The sequence below is a fragment of the Ambystoma mexicanum genome, chromosome 5q, assembly GCF_040938575.1.
Source record: "Ambystoma mexicanum isolate Mex_15411 chromosome 5q, UKY_AmexF1_1, whole genome shotgun sequence".
NCBI classification, from domain to species: domain Eukaryota; kingdom Metazoa; phylum Chordata; class Amphibia; order Caudata; family Ambystomatidae; genus Ambystoma; species Ambystoma mexicanum.
The window spans coordinates 20,341,493-20,367,717 of NC_090933.1; positions in this window are offsets into that span (position 1 = coordinate 20,341,493).

The following is a 26,225-nucleotide window of genomic DNA, read 5'->3' on the forward strand; positions in this document are numbered from 1 at the left end:
ATGGCATGATAACCTGCTCTGTGGTTTTTTCTGACTTGAGAGTCCAAAGCCATCGCTTTTTGCTCACTGTACTTCTCACAAAGGAGGACTATCGGTTTGCATATTAGTCTTTCTCACGCCCACAAAGGCAGTCCAGCACCGAAATGCCAGGCATACCTCCTTTGAACAATAGTACCAACAGCAACCACAGACAAGTGTTTCAGCCTTGTTGGGCCGCCTCAGTGAGGTGGAGTTGTGCCTCTCTCAGCACAGTGAGCAAGGGATCCACTAGGATTCTACCTAGATTCAGCTCTTAATTTAAGTAAACAAGTCAATGCCATGGCCTCTGCAACGACATACACTTGTAAGTTGATAAGGGCCTGCAAACCCTTTCTTTCCAAAGAAAGTTGTACTATCCTAGCTAGAACCCTCACCCTTTCACAGCTGGACTATTGCAATGCCCTATACCTAGGTGCGAGCAAGTACATTGTAAATAAAATTCAAATCCTTCAAAATAATGCCCTCAGAACAGCACTTGGCAGACCAAGGAGAGAACATATTTCGGAGACAGAATAAATGGCTTTCCATTAGGGACAAAGTCTGTTAAAAACAGTTTCCTTGACCCACAAATGTCTCAATCAAGCTGCCCTACTCTACCTCTCCGAGAGAATTGTCAAAAAATCTTCATCACGTCCCACCAGGACGGCTAACTCATACTGTCTGGTAGTACCTAGATACAAACTAAAAAAAGCTGGGGGGAGTAGCTTGCCTGTTATGGCAGCGCATTATTGGAATGCCCTCCCTCTCTGAGAACGGACCAGTCCTTCCCCAACTTTAGGCAAAATACCATAAGTTGGTTTTCAGCGAATGACCAATGACATACCAGGATTGTTTCAGGATAGTTTGAGCTACTCTCAAACATTGATACATGGTTCCTTGCAGCTTAACGGATACTATTGACTGTCAAATGTGCTTTGCTGTACCTCACTGTATTATCTTTTGTATCATTCTGTACATATTCACGGACTACTATAATTCATGCTAATGTATAGCTGTAACTTTTGTAAATGCACTGAGACACCCTCTGGTTTTGAGTGCTATATAAATCAATAAACAAACAAACACGTCTGGCTTCCCCCAGGTAAGTTAGGGTGACCAACACCAAGTTGCTTGCAAAAATACAAAAAAGGTATCAAGCACCCCTCTCTTGAAAGAACATGGCATGATAACCTGTTCAGTGTTTTTTTCCACTTGAGAGTCTGCAGCCAACGCTGTTTGCTCACTCTACTTTTCACAAAGGAGAAATATCCATTTGCATATCAGTCTTTGTCCTGCCCACAATGGCAGTCCAGCACTGAAATGCCAGGCAACCCTCCTTTGAACAAGACTGCCAACAGCAACCCAGACACGTGTTTCAGGTTTGTTGGGCCTTCTTAGTGAGGTGGAGCTGCGCCTCTCTGAGCACAGTGAGCAAGGGGTCCACATCTGGCTTCCCCAAGGTAACTTTGGGTGACCAACCCCAAGTTCCTTGCAAAAATACAAAAAAGGTAGCAGGCGCCCCTCTCTCGAAAGAACATTGCATGATAACCTGCTGAGTGTTTTATTTCCCACTTGAGAGTCCAAAACCATCGCTTTTTGTTCACTGTACTTTTCACAAAGGAGGACTATTCATTTGCATATCAGTCTTTGTCCTGCCCACAAGGACAGTCCAGCACTGAAATGTCAGGCAAACCTCCATTGAACAAGAGTGCCAACAGCAACCCCAGACACATGTTTCAGATTTGTTGGGCCTCATCAGTGAGGTAGAGCTGCGCCTCTATGAGCACAGTGATCAAGGGTTCCACATCTGGCTTCCCCCAGGTAACTTAGGGTGACCAACCCCAAGTTCCTTGCAAAAATACAAAAAAGGTAGCAAGCGCCCTCCTCTCGAAAGAAGATGGCATCATAACCTGCTCTGTGGTTTTACTGTACTTTTCACAAAAGAGGAATAACCATTTGCATATCAATCTTTGTCCTGCCCACAAGGTCAGTCCAGCAGCGAAATGCCAGGCAAACCTCCTTTGAACAAGAGTACCAACAGCAACCCCAGACACGTGTTTCAGCTTTGTGGGACCTCATCAGTGAGGTGGAGCTGCGCCTCTATGAGCACAGTGATCAAGGGTTCCACATCTGGCTTCCCCCAGTTAACTTAGGGTGGCCAAGCCCAAATTCCTTGCAAAAATACAAAAAAGATAGAAGGCACCCTTCTCTTGAAAGAACATGACATGAAACCTGCTCTGTGTTTTTTTTCCACTTGAGAGTCTGCAGCCATCGCTTTTTGCTCACTGTACTTTTCACAAAGGGGGAATATACATTTGTATATCAGTCTTTGTCCCACCCACAAGGGCAGTCCAGCACCAAAATGCCTGGCAAATCTCCCTTGAACATGAATACCAACAGTAACCCCAAATGCATGTTTCAGCCATGTTGGGCCTCCTCAACTGAGCACAGTGAGCAAGGCATCCACGTCTGGCTTCATCCAGGTAATTTAGGGTGACCAACCCCAAGTTCCTTGTAAAAATACAAAAAAGATAGCAGACGCCTTTCTTTCCAAAGAACATGGCATGAAACCTGCTCTGTGGATTTTTCCCACTTGAGAGTCCGCAGCCATCGCTTTCTGCTCATTGTACTTTTCACAAATGATGAATAACCATTTGCATATCAATCTTTGTCCCGCCCACAAGGTCAGTCCAGCATCGAAATGCCAGGCAAACCTCCTTTGAACAAGAGTACCAACAGCAGCCCCAGACACGTGTTTCAGCTTTGTAGGGCCTCATCATTGAGGTGGAGCTGTGCCTCTCTGACCACAGTGATCAAGGGTTCCACATCTGGCTTCCCCCAGGTAACTTAGGGTGACCAACCCCAAATTCCTTGCAAAAATACAAAAAAGATAGCAGGCACCATTCTCTTGAAAGAACATGACATGAAACCTGCTCTGTGTTTTTTTCCACTTGAGAGTCTGCAGCCATCGCTTTTTGCTCACTGTACTTTTCACAAAGGGGGAATATACATTTGTATATCAGTCTTTGTCCTGCCCACAAGGGCAGTCCAGCACCGAAATGCCAGGCAAATCTCCCTTGAACATGAGTACCAACAGTAACCCCAAATGCATGTTTCAGCCATGTTGGGCCTAATCATTTGAGCACAGTGAGCAAGGGGTCCATGTCTGGCTTCCTCCAGGTAATTTAGGATGACCAACCCCAAGTTCCTTGAAAAAATACAAAAAAGGTAGCAGGCGCCCTTCTTTCCAAAGAACATGGCATGAAACCTGCTCTGTGGTTTTTACCCCCTTGAGAGTCCAAGCCATCGCTTTCTGCTCACTATACTTTTCACAAATGAGGAATAACCATTTGCATATCAATCTTTGTCCTGCCCACAAAGGCAGTCTAGCACTGAAATGCCAGGCAAACCTCCTTTTAACAAGAGTACCAACAGCATCCCAAGACAAGTGTTTCAGCTTTGTTGGGCCTCCTCAGTGAGGTGGAGCTGCGCCTCTCTAAGCACAGTGAGCAAGGGGTCCACGTCTGGCTTCCCCCAGGTAACCTTGGGTGACCAACCCCAAATTCCTTTTAAACATACAAAAAAAGATAGCTGGCACCCTTCTTTTGAAAGAACATGACATGAAACCAGCTCTGTGTTTTTTTCCATTTGAGTGTCTGCAGCCATCGCTTTTTGCTCACTCAACTTTTAAAAAAGAAGAAATATCCATTTGCATATCAGTCTTTGTCCTGCCCACAATGGCAGTCCAGCACTGAAATGCCAGGCAAACCTCCTTTGAACAAGACTGCCAACAGCAACCCAGACACGTGTTTCAGCTTTGTTGGGCCTTCTTAGTGAGGTGGAGCTGCGCCTCTCTGAGCACAGTGAGCAAGGGGTCCATGTCTGGCTTCCCCAAGGTAACTTAGGGTGACCAACCCCAAGTTCCTTGCAAAAATACAAAAAAGGTAGCAGGCGTCCCTCTCTCGAAAGAACATGGCATGTTAACCTGCTCAGTGTTTTTTAATTTCCCACTTGAGAGTCCAAAACCATCGCTTTTTGTTCACTGTACTTTTCACAAAGGAGGACTATCCATTTGCATATCAGTCTTTGTCCTGCCCACAAGGACAGTCCAGCACTGAAATGTCAGGCAAACCTCCATTGAACAAGAGTGCCAACAGCAACCCAGACACGTGTTTCAGCTTTGTTGGGCCTTCTTAGTGAGGTGGAGCTGCGCCTCCCTGAGCACAGTGAGCAAGGGGTTCACATCCGGCTTCCCCAAGGTAACTAAGGGTGACCAACCCCAAGGTCTTTGCAAAAATAAAAAAAAGGTAGCAAGCGCCCTCCTCTCGAAAGAACATGGCATCATAACCTGCTCTGTGGTTCTTTCCCACTTGAGAGTCCACAGCCATCACTTTTCATCACTGTACTTTTCACAAATGAGGAATAACCATTTGCATATCAATCTTTGTCCCGCCCACAAGGTCAGTCCAGCACCGAAATGCCAGGCAAACCTCCTTTGAACAAGAGTACCAACAGTAACCCCAAATGCATGTTTCAGCCATGTTGGGCCTCCTCATCTGAGTACAGTGAGCAAGGCGTCCACGTCTGGCTTCCTCCAGGTAATTTAGGGTGACCAACCCCAAGTTCCTTGTAAAAATACAAAAAAGATAGAAGGCACCATTCTCTTGAAAGAACATGACATGAAACCTGCTCTGTGTTTTTTTCCACTTGAGAGTCTGCAGCCATCGCTTTTTCCTCACTGTACTTTTCACAAAGGGGGAATATACATTTGCATATCAGTCTTTGTCCCGCCCACAAGGACAGTCCAGCACCGAAATGCCAGGCAAATCTCCCTTGAACATGAGTACCAACAGTAACCCCAAATGCATGTTTCAGCCATGTTGGGCCTCCTCATCTGAGCACAGTGAGCAAGGCCTCCACGTCTGGCTTCCTCCAGGTAATTTAGGGTGACCAACCCCAAGTTCCTTGTAAAAATACAAAAAAGATAGCAGACGCCCTTCTTTCCAAAGAACATGGCATGAAACCTGCTCTGTGGTTTTTTCCCACTTGAGAGTCCGCAGCCATCGCTTTCTGCTCACTGTACTTTTCACAAAGGAGGAATATCCATTTGCATATCAATCTTTGTCCCGCCCACAAGGTCAGTCCCGCACCAAAATGCCAGGCAAACCTCCTTTGAACAAGAGTACCAACAGCAACCCCAGACACGTGTTTCAGCTTTGTATGGCCTCATCAGTGAGGTGGAGCTGCGCCTCTCTGAGCACAGTGATCAAGGGTTCCACATCTGGCTTCCCCCAGGTAATTTAGGGTGACCAACCCCAAATTCCTTGCAAAAATACAAAAAAGATAGCAGGCCCTACTCTCGAAACAACATGGCATCATAACCTGCTCTGTGGTTTTTTCCCACTTGAGAGTCCACAGTCATCACTTTTCATCACTGTACATTTCACAAATCAGGAATAACCATTTGCATATCAATCTTTGTCCCGCCCACAAGGTCAGTCCAGCACCAAAATGCCAGGCAAACCTCCTTTGAACAAGAGTACCAACAGCAACTCCAGACACGTGTTTCAGCTTTGTAGGGCCTCATCAGTGAGGTGGAGCTGCGCCTCTCTGAGCACAGTGATCAAGGGTTCCACATCTGGCTTCCCCCAGGTAACTTAGGGTGACCAACCCCAAATTCCTTGCAAACATACAAAAAAGATAGCTGGCACCCTTCTCTTGAAAGAACATGACATGAAACCAGCTCTGTGTTTTTTTCCACTTGAGTGTCTGCAGCCATCGCTTTTTGCTCACTCTACTTTTCACAAAGGAGAAATATCCATTTGCATATCAGTCTTTATCCTGCCCACAAGGGCAGTCCAGCAATGAAATGCCAGGCAAACCTCCTTTGAACAAGACTGCCAACAGCAACCCAGACACATGTTTCAGCTTTGTTGGGCCTTCTTAGTGAGGTGGAGCTGCGCCTCTCTGAGCACAGTGAGCAAGGGGTCCATGTATGGCTTCCCCAAGGTAACTTAGGGTGACCAACCCCAAGTTCCTTGCAAAAATACAAAAAAGGTAGCAGGCGTCCCTCTCTCGAAAGAACATGGCATGTTAACCTGCTCAGTGTTTTATTTCCCACTTGAGAGTCCAAAACCATCACTTTTTGTTCACTGTACTTTTCACAAAGGAGGACTATCCATTTGCATATCAGTCTTTGTCCTGCCCACAAGGACAGTCCAGCACTGAAATGTCAGGCAAACCTCCTTTGAACAAGAGTGCCAACAGCAACCCCAGACACATGTTTCAGCTTTGTTGGGCCTCATCAGTGAGGTAGAGCTGTGCCTCCCTGAGCACAGTGAGCAAGGGGTTCACATCCGGCTTCCCCAAGGTAACTAAGGGTGACCAACCCCAAGGTCCTTGCAAAAATAAAAAAAAGGTAGCAAGCGCCCTCCTCTCGAAAGAACATGGCATCATAACCTGCTCTGTGGTTCTTTCCCACTTGAGAGTCCACAGCCATCACTTTTCATCACTGTACTTTTCACAAATGAGGAATAACCATTTGCATATCAATCTTTGTCCCGCCCACAAGGTCAGTCCAGCACCGAAATGCCAGGCAAACCTCCTTTGAACAAGAGTACCAACAGCAACCCCAGACACATGTTTCAGCTTTGTAGGGCCTCATCAGTGAGGTGGAGCTGCGCCTCTCTGAGCACAGTGATCAAGGGGTCCACATCTGGCTTCCCCCAGGTAACCTAGGGTGGCCAACCCCAAATTCCTTGCAAAAATACAAAAAAGATAGAAGGCACCCATCTCTTGAAATAACATGACATGAAACCTGCTCTGTGTTTTTTTCCACTTGAGAGTCTGCAGCCATCGCTTTCTGCTCACTGTACTTTTCACAAAGGGGGAATATACATTTGTATATCAGTCTTTGTCCCACCCACAAGGGCAGTCCAGCACCGAAATGCCAGGCAAACCTCCTTTTAACAAGAGTACCAACAGCATCCCCAGACAAGTGTTTCAGCTTTGTTGGGCCTCCTCAGTGAGGTGGAGCTGCGCCTCTCTGAGCACAGTGATCAAGGGGTCCACATCTGGCTTCCCCAGGTAACCTAGGGTGGCCAACCCCAAATTCCTTGCAAAAATACAAAAAAGATAGAAGGCACCCATCTCTTGAAATAACATGACATGAAACCTGCTCTGTGTTTTTTTCCACTTGAGAGTCTGCAGCCATCGCTTTCTGCTCACTGTACTTTTCACAAAGGGGGAATATACATTTGTATATCAGTCTTTGTCCCACCCACAAGGGCAGTCCAGCGCCGAAATGCCAGGCAAACCTCCTTTTAACAAGAGTACCAACAGCATCCCCAGACAAGTGTTTCAGCTTTGTTGGGCCTCCTCAGTGAGGTGGAGCTGCGCCTCTCTGAGCACAGTGAGCAAGGGGTCCACGTCTGGCTTCCCCCAGGTAACCTAGGGTGACCAACCCCAAATTCCTTGCAAACATACAAAAAAGATAGCTGGCACCCTTCTCTTGAAAGAACATGACATGAAACCAGCTCTGTGTTTTTTTCCATTTGAGTGTCTGCAGCCATCGCTTTTTGCTCACTCTACTTTTCACAAAGGAGAAATAGCCATTTGCATATCAGTCTTTGTCCTGCCCACAAGGGCAGTCCAGCACTGAAATGCCAGGCAAACCTCCTTTGAACAAGACTGCCAACAGCAACCCAGACACGTGTTTCAGCTTTGTTGGGCCTTCTTAGTGAGGTGGAGCTGCGACTCTCTGAGCACAGTGAGCAAGGGGTCCATGTCTGGCTTCCCCAAGGTAACTTAGGGTGACCAACCCCAAGTTCCTTGCAAAAATACAAAAAAGGTAGCAGGCGTCCCTCTCTCGAAAGAACATGGCATGTTAACCTGCTCAGTGTTTTATTTCCCACTTGAGAGTCCAAAACCATCGCTTTTTGTTCACTGTACTTTTCACAAAGGAGGACTATCCATTTGTATATCAGTCTTTGTCCTGCCCACAAGGACAGTCCAGCACTGAAATGTCAGGCAAACCTCCATTGAACAAGAGTGCCAACAGCAACCCCAGACACATGTTTCAGCTTTGTAGGGCCTCATCAGTGAGGTAGAGCTGTGCCTCCCTGAGCACAGTGAGCAAGGGGTTCACATCCGGCTTCCCCAAGGTAACTAAGGGTGACCGACCCCAAGGTCTTTGCAAAAATAAAAAAAAGGTAGCAAGCGCCCTCCTCTCGAAAGAACATGGCATCATAACCTGCTCTGTGGTTCTTTCCCACTTGAGAGTCCACAGCCATCACTTTTCATCACTGTACTTATCACAAATGAGGAATAACCATTTGCATATCAATGTTTGTCCTGCCCACAAGGTCAGTCCAGCACCGAAATGCCAGGCAAACCTCCTTTGAACAAGAGTACCAACAGCAACCCCAGACACATGTTTCAGCTTTGTAGGGCCTCATCAGTGAGGCGGAGCTGCGCCTCTCTGAGCACAGTGATCAAGGGGTCCACATCTGGCTTCCCCTAGGTAACCTAGGGTGGCCAACCCCAAATTCCTTGCAAAAATACAAAAAAGATAGAAGGCACCCATCTCTTGAAATAACATGACATGAAACCTGCTATGTGTTTTTTTCCACTTGAGAGTCTGCAGCCATCGCTTTCTGCTCACTGTACTTTTCACAAAGGGGGAATATACATTTGTATATCAGTCTTTGTCCCACCCACAAGGGCAGTCCAGCGCCGAAATGCCAGGCAAATCTCCCTTGAACATGATTACCAACAGTAACCCCAAATGCATGTTTCAGCCATGTTGGGCCTCCTCATCTGAGTACAGTGAGCAAGGCCTCCACGTCTGGCTTCCTCCAGGTAATTTAGGGTGACCAACCCCAAGTTCCTTGTAAAAATACAAAAAAGATAGCAGACGCCCTTCTTTCCAAAGAACATGGCATGAAATCTGCTCTGTGGTTTTTTCCCACTTGAGAGTCCGCAGCCATCGCTTTCTGCTCACTGTACTTTTCACAAATGAGGAATAACCATTTGCATATCAATCTTTGTCCCGCCCACAAGGTCAGTCCCGCACCAAATTGCCAGGCAAACCTCCTTTGAACAAGAGTACCAACAGCATCCGCAGACACGTGTTTCAGCTTTGTAGGGCCTCATCATTGAGGTGGAGCTGTGCCTCTCTGACCACAGTGATCAAGGGTTCCACATCTGGCTTCCCCAAGGTAACTTAGGGTGACCAACCCCAAATTCCTTGCAAAAATATAAAAAAGATAGCAGGCACCATTCTCTTGAAAGAACATGACATGAAACCTGCTCTGTGTTTTTTTCCACTTGAGAGTCTGCAGCCATCGCTTTTTGCTCACTGTACTTTTCACAAAGGGGGAATATACATTTGTATATCAGTCTTTGTCCTGCCCACAAGGGCAGTCCAGCACCGAAATGCCAGGCAAATCTCCCTTGAACATGAGTACCAACAGTAACCCCAAATGCATGTTTCAGCCATGTTGGGCCTAATCATTTGAGCACAGTGAGCAAGGGGTCCACGTCTGGCTTCCTCCAGGTAATTTAGGATGACCAACCCCAAGTTCCTTGAAAAAATACAAAAAAGGTAGCAGGCACCCTTCTTTCCAAAGAACATGGCATGAAACCTGCTCTGTGGTTTTTACCCCCTTGAGAGTCCACAGCCATCGCTGTCTGCTCACTATACTTTTCACAAATGAGGAATAACCATTTGCATATCAATCTTTGTCCCGCCCACAAAGGCAATCCAGCACTGAAATGCCAGGCAAACCTCCTTTTAACAAGAGTACCAACAGCAACCCCAGACAAGTGTTTCAGCTTTGTTGGGCCTCCTCAGTGAGGTGGAGCTGCGCCTCTCTGAGCACAGTGAGCAAGGGGTCCACGTCTGGCTTCCCCCAGGTAACCTAGGGTGACCAACCCCAAATTCCTTGCAAACATACAAAAAAAGATAGCTGGCACCCTTCTTTTGAAAGAACATGACATGAAACCAGCTCTGTGTTTTTTTCCACTTGAGTGTCTGCAGCCATCGCTTTTTGCTCACTCTACTTTTCACAAAGGAGAAATATCCATTTGCATATCAGTCTTTGTCCTGCCCACAAGGGCAGTCCAGCACTGAAATGCCAGGCAAACCTCCTTTGAAGAAGACTGCCAACAGCAACCCAGACACGTGTTTCAGCTTTGTTGGGCCTTCTTAGTGAGGTGGAGCTGCGCCTCTCTGAGCACAGTGAGCAAGGGGTCCATGTCTGGCTTCCCCAAGGTAACTTAGGGTGACCAACCCCAAGTTCCTTGCAAAAATACAAAAAAGGTAGCAGGTGTCCCTCTCTCGAAAGAACATGGCATGTTAACCTGCTCAGTGTTTTATTTCCCACTTGAGAGTCCAAAACCATCGCTTTTTGTTCACTGTACTTTTCACAAAGGAGGACTATTCATTTGCATATCAGTCTTTGTCCTGCCCACAAAGACAGTCCAGCACTGAAATGTCAGGCAAACCTCCATTGAACAAGAGTGCCAACAGCAACCCCAGACACATGTTTCAGCTTTGTTGGGCCTCATCAGTGAGGTAGAGCTGTGCCTCCCTGAGCACAGTGAGCAAGGGGTTCACATCCGGCTTCCCCAAGGTAACTAAGGGTGACCAACCCCAAGGTCTTTGCAAAAATAAAAAAAAGGTAGCAAGCGCCCTCCTCTCGAAAGAACATGGCATCATAACCTGCTCTGTGGTTCTTTCCCACTTGAGAGTCCACAGCCATCACTTTTCATCACTGTACTTTTCACAAAAGAGGAATAACCATTTGCATATCAATCTTTGTCCCGCCCACAAGGTCAGTCCAGCACCGAAATGCCAGGCAAACCTCCTTTGAACAAGAGTACCAACAGCAACCCCAGACACATGTTTCAGCTTTGTAGGGCCTCATCAGTGAGGCGGAGCTGTGCCTCTCTGAACACAGTGATCAAGGGGTCCACATCTGGCTTCCCCCAGGTAACCTAGGGTGGCCAACCCCAAATTCCTTGCAAAAATACAAAAAAGATAGAAGGCACCCATCTCTTGAAATAACATGACATGAAACCTGCTCTGTGTTTTTTTCCACTTGAGAGTCTGCAGCCATCGCTTTCTGCTCACTGTACTTTTCACAAAGGGGGAATATACATTTGTATATCAGTCTTTGTCCCACCCACAAGGGCAGTCCAGCGCCGAAATGCCAGGCAAATCTCCCTTGAACATGATTACCAACAGTAACCCCAAATGCATGTTTCAGCCATGTTGGGCCTCCTCATCTGAGTACAGTGAGCAAGGCCTCCACGTCTGGCTTCCTCCAGGTAATTTAGGGTGACCAACCCCAAGTTCCTTGTAAAAATACAAAAAAGATAGCAGACGCCCTTCTTTCCAAAGAACATGGCATGAAATCTGCTCTGTGGTTTTTTCCCACTTGAGAGTCCGCAGCCATCGCTTTCTGCTCACTGTACTTTTCACAAATGAGGAATAACCATTTGCATATAAATCTTTGTCCCGCCCACAAGGTCAGTCCCGCACCAAAATGCCAGGCAAACCTCCTTTGAACAAGAGTACCAACAGGATCCGCAGACACGTGTTTCAGCTTTGTAGGGCCTCATCATTGAGGTGGAGCTGTGCCTCTCTGACCACAGTGATCAAGGGTTCCACATCTGGCTTCCCCAAGGTAACTTAGGGTGACCAACCCCAAATTCCTTGCAAAAATATAAAAAAGATAGCAGGCACCATTCTCTTGAAAGAACATGACATGAAACCTGCTCTGTGTTTTTTTCCACTTGAGAGTCTGCAGCCATCGCTTTTTGCTCACTGTACTTTTCACAAAGGGGGAATATACATTTGTATATCAGTCTTTATCCTGCCCACAAGGGCAGTCCAGCACCGAAATGCCAGGCAAATCTCCCTTGAACATGAGTACCAACAGTAACCCCAAATGCATGTTTCAGCCATGTTGGGCCTAATCATTTGAGCACAGTGAGCAAGGGGTCCACGTCTGGCTTCCTCCAGGTAATTTAGGATGACCAACCCCAAGTTCCTTGAAAAAATACAAAAAAGGTAGCAGGCACCCTTCTTTCCAAAGAACATGGCATGAAACCTGCTCTGTGGTTTTTACCCCCTTGAGAGTCCACAGCCATCGCTGTCTGCTCACTATACTTTTCACAAATGAGGAATAACCATTTGCATATCAATCTTTGTCCCGCCCACAAAGGCAATCCAGCACTGAAATGCCAGGCAAACCTCCTTTTAACAAGAGTACCAACAGCAACCCCAGACAAGTGTTTCAGCTTTGTTGGGCCTCCTCAGTGAGGTGGAGCTGCGCCTCTCTGAGCACAGTGAGCAAGGGGTCCACGTCTGGCTTCCCCCAGGTAACCTAGGGTGACCAACCCCAAATTCCTTGCAAACATACAAAAAAAGATAGCTGGCACCCTTCTTTTGAAAGAACATGACATGAAACCAGCTCTGTGTTTTTTTCCACTTGAGTGTCTGCAGCCATCGCTTTTTGCTCACTCTACTTTTCACAAAGGAGAAATATCCATTTGCATATCAGTCTTTGTCCTGCCCACAAGGGCAGTCCAGCACTGAAATGCCAGGCAAACCTCCTTTGAAGAAGACTGCCAACAGCAACCCAGACACGTGTTTCAGCTTTGTTGGGCCTTCTTAGTGAGGTGGAGCTGCGCCTCTCTGAGCACAGTGAGCAAGGGGTCCATGTCTGGCTTCCCCAAGGTAACTTAGGGTGACCAACCCCAAGTTCCTTGCAAAAATACAAAAAAGGTAGCAGGTGTCCCTCTCTCGAAAGAACATGGCATGTTAACCTGCTCAGTGTTTTATTTCCCACTTGAGAGTCCAAAACCATCGCTTTTTGTTCACTGTACTTTTCACAAAGGAGGACTATTCATTTGCATATCAGTCTTTGTCCTGCCCACAAAGACAGTCCAGCACTGAAATGTCAGGCAAACCTCCATTGAACAAGAGTGCCAACAGCATCCCCAGACACATGTTTCAGCTTTGTTGGGCCTCATCAGTGAGGTAGAGCTGTGCCTCCCTGAGCACAGTGAGCAAGGGGTTCACATCCGGCTTCCCCAAGGTAACTAAGGGTGACCAACCCCAAGGTCTTTGCAAAAATAAAAAAAAGGTAGCAAGCGCCCTCCTCTCGAAAGAACATGGCATCATAACCTGCTCTGTGGTTCTTTCCCACTTGAGAGTCCACAGCCATCACTTTTCATCACTGTACTTTTCACAAAAGAGGAATAACCATTTGCATATCAATCTTTGTCCCGCCCACAAGGTCAGTCCAGCACCGAAATGCCAGGCAAACCTCCTTTGAACAAGAGTACCAACAGCAACCCCAGACACATGTTTCAGCTTTGTAGGGCCTCATCAGTGAGGCGGAGCTGTGCCTCTCTGAACACAGTGATCAAGGGGTCCACATCTGGCTTCCCCCAGGTAACCTAGGGTGGCCAACCCCAAATTCCTTGCAAAAATACAAAAAAGATAGAAGGCACCCATCTCTTGAAATAACATGACATGAAACCTGCTCTGTGTTTTTTTCCACTTGAGAGTCTGCAGCCATCGCTTTCTGCTCACTGTACTTTTCACAAAGGGGGAATATACATTTGTATATCAGTCTTTGTCCCACCCACAAGGGCAGTCCAGCGCCGAAATGCCAGGCAAATCTCCCTTGAACATGAGTACCAACAGTAACCCCAAATGCATGTTTCAGCCATGTTGGGCCTCCTCATCTGAGTACAGTGAGCAAGGCGTCCACGTCTGGCTTCCTCCAGGTAATTTAGGGTGACCAACCCCAAGTTCCTTGTAAAAATACAAAAAAGATAGAAGGCACCCTTCTCTTGAAAGAACATGGCATGAAGCCTCTTCTGTGTTTTTTCCACTTGAGAGTCTGCAGCCATCGCTTTTTCCTCACTGTACTTTTCACAAAGGGGGAATATACATTTGCATATCAGTCTTTGTCCCGCCCACAAGGGCAGTCCAGCACCGAAATGCCAGGCAAATCTCCCTTGAACATGAGTACCAACAGTAACCCCAAATGCATGTTTCAGCCATGTTGGGCCACCTCATCTGAGCACAGTGAGCAAGGCCTCCACGTCTGGCTTCCTCCAGGTAATTTACGGTGACCAACCCCAAGTTCCTTGTAAAAATACAAAAAAGATAGCAGACGTCCTTCTTTCCAAAGAACATGGCATGAAACCTGCTCTGTGGTTTTTTCCCACTTGAGAGTCCGCAGCCATCGCTTTCTGCTCACTGTACTTTTCACAAATGAGGAATAACCATTTGCATATCAATCTTTGTCCCGCCCACAAGGTCAGTCCCGCACCAAAATGCCAGGCAAACCTCCTTTGAACAAGAGTACCAACAGCAACCCCAGACACGTGTTTCAGCTTTGTAGGGCCTCATCAGTGAGGTGGAACTGCACCTCTCTGAGCACAATTATCAAGGGTTCCACATCTGGCTTCCCCCAGGTAATTTAGGGTGACCAACCCCAAATTCCTTGCAAAAATACAAAAAAGATAGCAGGCGCCCTACTCCCGAAACAACATGGCATCATAACCTGCTCTGTGGTTTTTTCCCACTTGAGAGTCCACAGTCATCACTTTTCATCACTGTACATTTCACAAATGAGGAATAACCATTTGCATATCAATCTTTGTCCCGCCCACAAGGTCAGTCCAGCACCGAAATGCCAGGCAAACCTCCTTTGAACAAGAGTACCAACAGCAACTCCAGACACGTGTTTCAGCTTTGTAGGGCCTCATCAGTGAGGTGGAGCTGCGCCTCTCTGAGCACAGTGATCAAGGGTTCCACATCTGGCTTCCCCCAGGTAACTTAGGGTGACCAACCCCAAATTCCTTGCAAAAATACAAAAAAGATAGCAGGCACCCTTCTCTTGAAAGAACATGACATGAAACCTGCTCTGTGTTTTTTTCCACTTGCGAGTCTGCAGCCATCGCTTTTTGCTCACTGTACTTTTCACAAAGGGGGAATATACATTTGTATATCAGTCTTTGTCCCGCCCACAAGGGCAGTCCAGCACCGAAATGCCAGGCAAATCTCCCTTGAACATGAGTACCAACAGTAACCCCAAATGCATGTTTCAGCCATGTTGGGCCTCCTCATTTGAGCACAGTGAGCAAGGGGTCCACGTCTGGCTTCCTCCAGGTAATTTAGGGTGACCAACCCCAAGTTCCTTGAAAAAATACAAAAAAGATAGCAGGCGCCCTTCTTTCCAAAGAACATGGCATGAAACCTGCTCTGTGGTTTTTACCCACTTGAGAGACCACAGCCATCGCTTTCTGCTCACTATACTTTTCACAAATGAGGAATAACCAATTGCATATCAATCTTTGTCCCGCCCACAAAGGCAGTCCAGCACTGAAATGCCAGGCAAACCTTCTTTTAAAAAGAGTACCAACAGCATCCCCAGACAAGTGTTTCAGCTTTGTAGGGCCTCATCAGTGAGGTGGAACTGCACCTCTCTGAGCACAATTATCAAGGGTTCCACATCTGGCTTCCCCCAGGTAATTTAGGGTGACCAACCCCAAGGTCCTTGCAAAAATAAAAAAAAGGTAGCAAGCGCCCTCCTCTCGAAAGAACATGGCATCATAACCTGCTCTGTGGTTCTTTCCCACTTGAGAGTCCACAGCCATCACTTTTCATCACTGTACTTTTCACAAATGAGGAATAACCATTTGCATATCAATCTTTGTCCCGCCCACAAGGTCAGTCCAGCACCGAAGTGCCAGGCAAACCTCCTTTGAACAAGAGTACCAACAGCAACCCCAGACACGTTTCAGCTTTGTAGGGCCTCATCAGTGAGGTGGAGCTGCGCCTCTCTGAGCACAGTGATCAAGGGGTCCACATCTGGCTTCCCCCAGGTAACCTAGGGTGGCCAACCCCAAATTCCTTGCAAAAATACAAAAAAGATAGAAGGCACCCATCTCTTGAAATAACATGACATGAAACCTGCTCTGTGTTTTTTTCCACTTGAGAGTCTGCAGCCATCGCTTTCTGCTCACTGTACTTTTCACAAAGGGGGAATATACATTTGTATATCAGTCTTTGTCCCACCCACAAGGGCAGTCCAGCGCCAAAATGCCAGGCAAACCTCCTTTTAACAAGAGTACCAACAGCATCCCCAGACAAGTGTTTCAGCTTTGTTGGGCCTCCTCAGTGAGGTGGAGCTGCGCCTCTCTGAGCACAGTGAGCAAGGGGTCCACGTCTGGCTTCCCCCAGGTAACCTAGGGTGACCAACCCCAAATTCCTTGCAAACATACAAAAAAGATAGCTGGCGCCCTTCTCTTGAAAGAACATGACATGAAACCAGCTCTGTGTTTTTTTCCACTTGAGTGTCTGCAGCCATCGCTTTTTGCTCACTCTACTTTTCACAAAGGAGAAATATCCATTTGCATATCAGTCTTTGTCCTGCCCACAAGGGCAGTCCAGCACTGAAATGCCAGGCAAACCTCCTTTGAACAAGACTGCCAACAGCAACCCAGACATGTGTTTCAGCTTTGTTGGGCCTTCTTAGTGAGGTGGAGCTGCGACTCTCTGAGCACAGTGAGCAAGGGGTCCATGTCTGGCTTCCCCAAGGTAACTTAGGGTGACAAACCCCAAGTTCCTTGCAAAAATACAAAAAAGGTAGCAGGCGTCCCTCTCTCGAAAGAACATGGCATGTTAACCTGCTCAGTGTTTTATTTCCCACTTGAGAGTCCAAAACCATCGCTTTTTGTTCACTGTACTTTTCACAAAGGAGGACTATCCATTTGCATATCAGTCTTTGTCCTGCCCACAAGGACAGTCCAGCACTGAAATGTCAGGCAAACCTCCATTGAACAAGAGTGCCAACAGCAACCCCAGACACATGTTTCAGCTTTGTAGGGCCTCATCAGTGAGGTAGAGCTGTGCCTCCCTGAGCACAGTGAGCAAGGGGTTCACATCCGGCTTCCCCAAGGAAACTAAGGGTGACCAACCCCAAGGTCTTTGCAAAAATAAAAAAAAGGTAGCAAGCGCCCTCCTCTCGAAAGAACATGGCATCATAACCTGCTCTGTGGTTCTTTCCCACTTGAGAGTCCACAGCCATCACTTTTCATCACTGTACTTTTCACAAATGAGGAATAACCATTTGCATATCAATCTTTGTCCCGCCCACAAGGTCAGTCCAGCACCGAAATGCCAGGCAAACCTCCTTTGAACAAGAGTACCAACAGCAACCCCAGACACATGTTTCAGCTTTGTAGGGCCTCCTCAGTGAGGCGGAGATGCGCCTCTCTGAGCACAGTGATCAAGGGGTCCACATCTGGCTTCCCCCAGGTAACCTAGGGTGGCCAACCCCAAATTCCTTGCAAAAATACAAAAAAGATAGAAGGCACCCATCTCTTGAAATAACATGACATGAAACCTGCTCTGTGTTTTTTTCCACTTGAGAGTCTGCAGCCATCGCTTTCTGCTCACTGTACTTTTCACAAAGGGGGAATATACATTTGTATATCAGTCTTTGTCCCACCCACAAGGGCAGTCCAGCGCCGAAATGCCAGGCAAATCTCCCTTGAACATGAGTACCAACAGTAACCCCAAATGCATGTTTCAGCCATGTTGGGCCTCCTCATCTGAGCATAGTGAGCAAGGCCTCCACGTCTGGCTTCCTCCAGGTAATTTAGGGTGACCAACCCCAAGTTCCTTGTAAAAATACAAAAAAGATAGCAGACGCCCTTCTTTCCAAAGAACATGGCATGAAACCTGCTCTGTGGTTTTTTCCCACTTGAGAGTCCGCAGCCATCGCTTTCTGCTCACTGTACTTTTCACAAATGAGGAATAACCATTTGCATATAAATCTTTGTCCCGCCCACAAGGTCAGTCCCGCACCAAAATGCCAGGCAAACCTCCTTTGAACAAGAGTACCAACAGCAACCCCAGACACGTGTTTCAGCTTTGTAGGGCCTCATCAGTGAGGTGGAGCTGCACCTCTCTGAGCACAATGATCAAGGGTTCCACATCTGGCTTCCCCCAAGTAATTTAGGGTGACCAACCCCAAATTCCTTGCAAAAATACAAAAAAGATAGCAGGCGCCCTACTCTCGAAACAACATGGCATCATAACCTGCTCTGTGGTTTTTTCCCACTTGAGAGTCCACAGTCATCACTTTTCATCACTGTACATTTCACAAATGAGGAATAACCATTTGCATATCAATCTTTGTCCCGCCCACAAGGTCAGTCCAGCACCGAAATGCCAGGCAAACCTCCTTTGAACAAGAGTACCAACAGCAACTCCAGACACGTGTTTCAGCTTTGTAGGGCCTCATCAGTGAGGTGGAGCTGCGCCTCTCTGAGCACAGTGATCAAGGGTTACCACATCTGGTAACTTAGGGTGACCAACCCCAAATTCCTTGCAAAAATACAAAAAAGATAGCAGGCACCCTTCTCTTGAAAGAACATGACATGAAACCTGCTCTGTGTTTTTTTCCACTTGAGAGTCTGCAGCCATCGCTTTTTGCTCACTCTACTTTTCACAAAGGGGGAATATACATTTGTATATCAGTCTTTGTCCCGCCCACAAGGGCAGTCCAGCACCGAAATGCCAGGCAAATCTCCCTTGAACATGAGTACCAACAGTAACCCCAAATGCATGTTTCAGCCATGTTGGGCCTCCTCATTTGAGCACAGTGAGCAAGGGGTCCACGTCTGGCTTCCTCCAGGTAATTTAGGGTGACCAACCTCAAGTTCCTTGAAAAAATACAAAAAAGATAGCAGGCGCCCTTCTTTCCAAAGAACATGGCATGAAACCTGCTCTGTGGTTTTTACCCACTTGAGAGACCACAGCCATCGCTTTCTGCTCACTATACTTTTCAAAAATGAGGAATAACCAATTGCATATCAATCTTTGTCCCGCCCACAAAGGCAGTCCAGCACTGAAATGCCAGGCAAACCTTCTTTTAAAAAGAGTACCAACAGCATCCCCAGACAAGTGTTTCAGCTTTGTTGGGCCTCCTCAGTGAGGTGGAGTTGCGCCTCTCTAAGCACAGTGAGCAAGGGGTCCACGTCTGGTTTCCCCCAGGTAATTTAGGGTGACCAACCCCAAGTGACTTGCAAAAATACAAAAAAGGTAGCAGGCACCCCTCTGTCGAAAGAAAATGGCATGATAGCCTGCTCTGTGTTTATTTTCCACTTGAGAGTCCACAGGGAACACTTTTTGCTCACTGTACTTTTCATAAAGGCGAAATACCCATTTGCATATCAATTGCTGTCGAGCCCACAAAGGCAGTCCAGCGCCGAAATGTCAGATAAACCTCATTTGAACAAGAGTACCAACACCATCCCCAGACACGTGTTTCAGCCTTGTTGGGCCTCTGCAGTGAGGTGGTGCTGAGCCTCTCTGAGTAAGGTGAGCAAGGTGTCCACGTCTGGCTTCCCCCAGGTAACTTAGGCTGACCAACCCCATGTTCTCTGCAAAAATACAAAAAGATAGCAGGCGCCCTTCTCTCGAACGAACATGGCATTAAACCTGCTCTGTGTTATTTTTCTACTTGAGAGTCCACAGCCATCGCTTTTTTCTCACTGTACTTTTCACAAAAGGGGAATATCCTTTTGCATATAATTATTTGTCCCACCCACAAGGGTAGTCCAGCACCAAAATGCCAGACAAACCTCCCTTGAGCAAGAGTGCCAACAGCATCCCCCAAATTCATGTTTGAGCGTTGTTGGGCCTCCTCATCTGAGCACAGTGAGCAAGGGGTCCACGTCTGGCATCCCCCAGGTAACTTAGGGTGACCAACCCCAAGTTCCTTGCAAAAATACAAAAAAGTTAGGCGGCGCCCTTCTTTCGAAAGAAAATGGCATGAAACCTGCTCTGTGGTATTTTCCCCGGTTGAGAGTCCTTAGCCATCGCTTTCTGCTCACTTTACTTTTCACAAAGGAGGAATAACCATTTGCATATCAGTCTTTGTCCCTCCTGAAAGGGCAGTGCCGCAGTGAAATGCCAGTCAAACCTCCTTTGAACAAGAGTACCAACAGCAACCCAAGACACGTGTTTCAGCTTTGTTGGGCCTCATCAGTGAGGTGGAGCTTGTTGGCTACTGCTTCATGCATTCACTTGTGCATGCTTCACCCAATAAAGACAGGAGCCATGCGTAGCATCAACCTCTCTTTATTCTTCTCCAACTCCAACTGCCTGAACTCTCCTTCGTCCCTCCCCTTCCCCCCTCTTCCCAACCTGGCGGGCTCCTCCTTTTTAAAGGAGCCGCGCCTCTTCATTCACCGGTAACACCTCCCCCGTGCTTAACATGAAAGCTGGGAGTCTATATTTGCTCAATGAGCCTCACAGGTCTCTGCACTGTTCTTTTTGGTCTGCCCGGAGACTCTATGGTTTCACCAGCTGTTTCAGCCAGAGGGCTTGCGCTTTCTTCCGGTTCAGGGACCTCTGTTGCGATCTCTGGCGTTTCTGGATCCTCAAGGTACAGCCTCTTGAAGAATGATGCGTTTCGGGTTATCTCGCCTGGTTCTCCTGTTGTTGTTATCATGGGCCCTTCTAAAGCAGTGATCACCGGGGCTCTGGCCTGTAGCGTTTGTCTGTTTTCCTTAGTTGTCGTTGTCGAACCAGGACTCTTTTCTTGTCGGCCCATTCTTTGGCCCGAGCTTTCATTTCGGCGTCTCGTTCCCTTATGGCTGCATCTTGCTCTGGGGTATAGTCTTCCCATTGGGGGATGCGGGTTCGAGGTTTGTATTTTATCATCAGTTCAGCTGGAGTTTGTCCTGTTGCGTCGTGCGGGGTATTCTGGTAGCCCCTGAGCATTCGGCATATTGCTTGTGGATGTGGCATTTGATCTGCAAGGGCCTTCTGCCATGTTAGTTTTATGGTCGCCATGACGCGTTCCACATTTCCATTGGCCTGGGGCCGGAGTGGTGTGATTTTGTTGTGGTGGAAACCAAGGTGGTCTGCCAGTTTTGTGAATTCACGTCCCTGAAATGGAGGTCCATTGTCTGTCTTTACAATGGCTGGAATGCCCCGTTCTCTAAATAGTTCGTCTATGATAGGTGCTGCCTCGTAAAACGATGTCGAAGGTGTCTGCTTGACGAATGGGAATCGTGAAAACTCATCAATCGCTATGAGCAGGTATCCCCCTTCCTCTAGGGGTCCATAAAAGTCTATTGCAACCCTTTGCCAAGGTCTTTCCGGTAGTGGTATCGGCTGCATCGGGTTTGGGTCTGTCTTTTTTGCTGCTTATTGGCAGGGTCCGCAGTGAGCTTGGATGTCTTCCACTATGATGTCCATGTAAGGGAACGATGTGTGGTTTCTTAGAATTTTCTTAGTGTTCTCGATTCCCCTGTGCCTTTCGTGGGCTATTGTTACTAGTGTTTTCTGGAGGTCTTTTGGAGCCATTAGTCGGTTGCTGTCATGAGTACCAGGCATGTAGTCAGGGCAAGCTGGTGGAGGCTTGGCAGGCCTGGCATAGACACACAGACACACAAAAGCCCACAGCCGATAACTCCCTCTAGTTCCTTCCTGATATTCTTTAGTTACTTCGTGGTTGCCACTTCCTGTTGCCAAACAGGAAGTGTATGAAAATCCATCAGCTCTCTAGTGTTCGGGTGTGGCTGGCTATATAAGCCACACCCTAGATTCTTCCAGTTGCTTTGTGTAAACTGCATTACCAACACACTCACTGTGATCCTGCTTCTGCTTACCTGCTCCGGATCATCCTGCTTCTGCTTACCTGCTCCAGATCATCCTGCTTCTGCTTACCAGCTCCGGATCCTCCTGCTTGTTACCTTCTCCGGATCATCCTGCTTCTGCTCACCGGCCCCGGATCATCCTCTGTGCTTATTCCACGCAGCAGCCTTCCCCGGACACGAGGTAACACCTGAGCATACTCACCGAATCACTGAGATTCTTCCCGCTACGCTGGAATCCAGGTTCGTAGCCCGAGTACTCCAACTCCTGCAAAAGAAAGGAGAGACATTACTTAGTGCGCTCGCTCAAGTAACGCTGCACATACTTACCTGACCTCTGAGGTTCTCCAGTTGCTCAGAATCCAAGCTTGTAGTTCGAGCACTCCACAATCCACTCCTGCAAAAGAAAGGAGAAACATTACTTGGTGCGCCCTAGCAACGCCGTGCATACCCACCGGCAGTTCAGAGTTCTACACGCTGCGCAAGTCTTCCCAAGGTACCTTGGCAACATAAAGGCAATTCGGACAGTACTGGACTCTCCAAACCCACCGCACAACATTCGGCATGTGGAAAGAACTTCTTGCTAGTGAAGTAACTAGCATATGGAACACTCTGCCTCGCTGTGAAGCCATAACAGCGTGTTGCATCAGAACGCGGCTAACAGACATTGGCATTATTCCTACGTGTGTAGGGCTACGAAGTCCCCATTAGAATTGCACCCCTGAGAATCCAGGATGGAGTGCATACCTCACTAAAACCCAAGGTAAGCCCTTTGGGGGACATCACAGTACATTTTTAGAGAGAAGGGGGGGAGCCCAGGGGAATCAAGTGAACCTAAATCTTAATGTGCATCTTATATATGACAGGTATTCCTCCAGGTGGAACAGGGGAAGTGAGTACTCGGGTCAAAGGAGGCAAATCCATCGCTCCTGCAGAGACACAGGTGAGTGTGACAGTTGCCTCGTAATAGTACGCCTTGGTCTGTGGCTACTAGTTCTGAGTGTATCTTGGCTATGCGGCTTAGGTCTTTCTTGTCCGCTCCTTCCTATCCATTGCTTCTCCCGTGCATATTTTTCCAACTGTTCGTGCTGGTGAGATGTAGGGCAGCTTTGATGGTGAGGTCGGCCCTGCTTCTGGCTGCGAATAACTCTGTTGGGATGGTAGGGGGCATGGCTTTGGTGGAGAGGTACGCAATGTATTCTTCCGCTTCACATACTAGTGAGCCATCATTGTCCGCTGTAGTGTGTCTTGACAAGTAGTCGGCTGGAATGGCATCTCGCCCTGGTTTGTGTATTATGGTGTAGTTGTATTCTTGGCGTTTTATGCCCCATCGTTCTATTTGGGGGGTGGGAATTTTGATTTTAGGGTTCCCGAATAGGGACAGTAAGGCCTGGTGGTCTGTGACCAGTGTGAATCTTCGACCAATTACGAAGTGTGGAACTTTTCACAGGCCCATACAGCTGCTAGGCTCTCCCGTTCCACCTGTGAGTAGGCCTTTTCGGTGGGGGACAGGGCTCAGCTGGCGTAGGCTACTACTGTGTGTTGAGTTCTGTCTCTGGACTGGTTTGGGCCAGAATGGCGCCAAGGCCTACTGGGCTAGCGTCGACTGCAATGATGGTGTCCCACTCAGGGTGGAAGTAAGCTAGTTGACGGTGGTTCGCCAGGTTTTCTTTGATAGTCTGCAAGGCTGTCTGGTACTGTGAGACCCAGTTGAAAGGGGTGTCTTTCTTGAGGAGGGTCCGAAGTGGGTCAGTGGTGGTGGTGTAATTTTGGAGTAATCGTGTGCAGTATCCCGCCATTCCTAAGAACGACTGTAATTCCGCTGTTGTTGTGGGGGCGTGAAGGTCAGTGATGGCCTTTATTTTGTCAGGGTCGGCTGTGATGCCACTTTCAGAGAATATGTGTCCGAAAAACCTAAGGCAGGTTTTGTTGATGTCACATTTGGGGCCATTGACAGTTAGGCCGGCATCCTGTAGAATCTTGCAAACTGCAACAAGTGCCCTGTCATGTTGTTCTTGGGTTTTCCCAAAGATCAGGATGTCGTCGCTGTAATTTAGGGTGTTGACTTCTGATGATATTAGTTGCCTGATAGTTTCTTGAAATATCTCAGTGGCTGAGGATATGCTAAAGTTAAGGCGCTTACATCTGAATAGTCCCTCGTGTGTGGCAAAAGTGGTAATCGGTCGAGAGGCCGGGTCTATGACGAGCTGGTAGTAGCCTTGGTTAAGGTCTAATTTGGAGAAGTGTGTCGCTTCATTCAGTCTGACGAGTATGTCTTCAAGGCTTGGCCCGGGATGTCTTTCCTTTTGGATGGCGGAGTTGGGAATGCGCATGTCGACGCATATGCGCAGTCGTCCGTTGTCTTTGGGGACGATTATCATGGGGGTTACCCATGGTGTGGGTCCTACGGCTTTCTCAATGATGTTGTTCTGTAGTAAGAGTTGTAGTTCTTTGGACACTTGTGCTTGGAGGTGGAACCCCACTTTGCGGGGGTTTTGTGGTACCAGTGTTACTGTGGGATCAGTGTATAGTTTGATGACAGAGTCTTTGAGCATTCTTACCCCTTTAAATAGTTTGGGAAATTGGGTTTTGAGGGCGTCTTTGTAGATGGGCCGGCAGTTGATTGCCAGGACTTCATGCCTGTCCAACGGGTAGCCTTTTATTATTTCCGTTGATTCGTATTGTAGGTCTATGAGTGTCAGAGCTCTGGCTGTTCTATAGCTGAGGAGGCATCACCCTACTGAGGGACTCTGGATGACATGTATAGTCGTTGGTACAGTGAGGCCTCTGTGGGTTAGGTTGCAGAGGAATTGGCCCTTGGATGTAAGGGGTTGCGCCGCTCCCCACTGGAAGATTTGTGTTTTAGACTGGCGTAGAGGATAGAGATCTGCTATTGTGTGTTGTAATTCTTCGTTCATCACATTGACGGTAGCCCCGGTGTCGACGACAAATTGGTTCCTGGTGTACCCCATTTGTACCATCACTCTGGGAGCAGGTGTGTCATTGGTATTTATGCTGAAGAGTCTGACATATTCTCTGTCATAGCCATCTTGCAGGTATAGGGTTTATTGGTCTTCTGTGATTAGTGACCTTGGCGGGGAGTTGCAGTATGGATCGTAGCCTGGTGCCGTAGGGGTCATGCTACTCCCTTGTTCCTGGGTTACCGCATGCTCCTTCGTGTAGGCTCCGTCCAGGGGGGTCATCCGGGGTTGGTCATAGTGTTGGTAGTCATACAGTTCATGAGGTTTCCTGTCGGGCTCGTTTTACAGACCTTCCAGGGCTCTTACGATGATCGGATGTTGATGGGCCAGTGTGGGGTATGTCATTCCTCTCTCGGTTGGTCGCCGGTCGTGTTGGTCTCTTTTTGGTTCCGGGAGTCGGCCGGAACTTTGCAGATTTTGTTGGCGGGCAGATCCTGTTTCGGGTAGTTGTTCTTTGCACATGGCTTGGAAGTGGTTTTCTTGGCCACAGCGCATGCATCTTTGACCAATTGCGGGGCATGGGCCTCTGTGGGGGTATTCAAAGCTACATCAGTAGCATTGCCTGTCACTCTGAGGTCGTTGTACGGGAGCTTCTAAAGGGTTGCCGGCTTTGTGGGATTTGGTACCTGGTTTACAGTGTCATGGCTGCGATGATGTCCCCCTTTTTGGGATTTTCGATGGCTGCGGCTTGGACGTCTATCCGTTCATATACTCTTGCTAGGTCAAGGATTTCCTTGCGGGACAGAGGTTTTTTCAGGAGGTGCTTTCTAAACATTGATGATATTCACGCTTCGATTATCCGCAGTCTAATTGCTTCGTTATCGTTGAAGTTGGCAAAGTCACCTTTCAGAATTTTCCTCTGAATGCGGATGACAAAATCGCCTATGGATTCATGAGCTAGCTGAGTGCATTGGTTAAAAGTATAGCATTCATAGTCTCTGTTGGTTATCACTACCAGCTTTTCATTGATGGCTTCCAGAAGGCGCTGTTATGTGGCACATTCCTGCGGTGGAATTGTTCGTATTATATTTTTGATTTCTCTTCCTGCCACATTAGTGAAGATGCTAATTTTGTTGGGAGGATCCTGTGTTCCAATGGCACCTACGAAGTATTCAGATTCCTCAGCCCATTCTTCCCACAGTTGTCCCTGATCATGGTGTGGATTGAGGGTAAATGGGTTGGGTCATCTCATGAGGCTGGAGTGGGATGAGGGGCTAGCGTTGGCAGTTGGGAGTGCCCCAGCGTCAGCGGCCACCTGTGTTTGATTGGTCATGGTGATTCAGTTTGTGGTACTGTGGCGTGGTGATCTTGTGTCAGCTCGTTGGTTGTGCTTGTGGTGTGTTGCTAGGTGTGGCCAGGCCAGTAACTAACCCTTTTGTCTGTCGGGACAGGTAACGGTATTCAAATGGGGGGGCCGCAGTCAGGTTGGTCCCTTTTGCGGGTACTCCTGCTTGCATTCTGTTCTGTACCTTATTATCCGTACCTTATTATCCGTGTTGGAGTTATTATCCTTGTGTGACACTC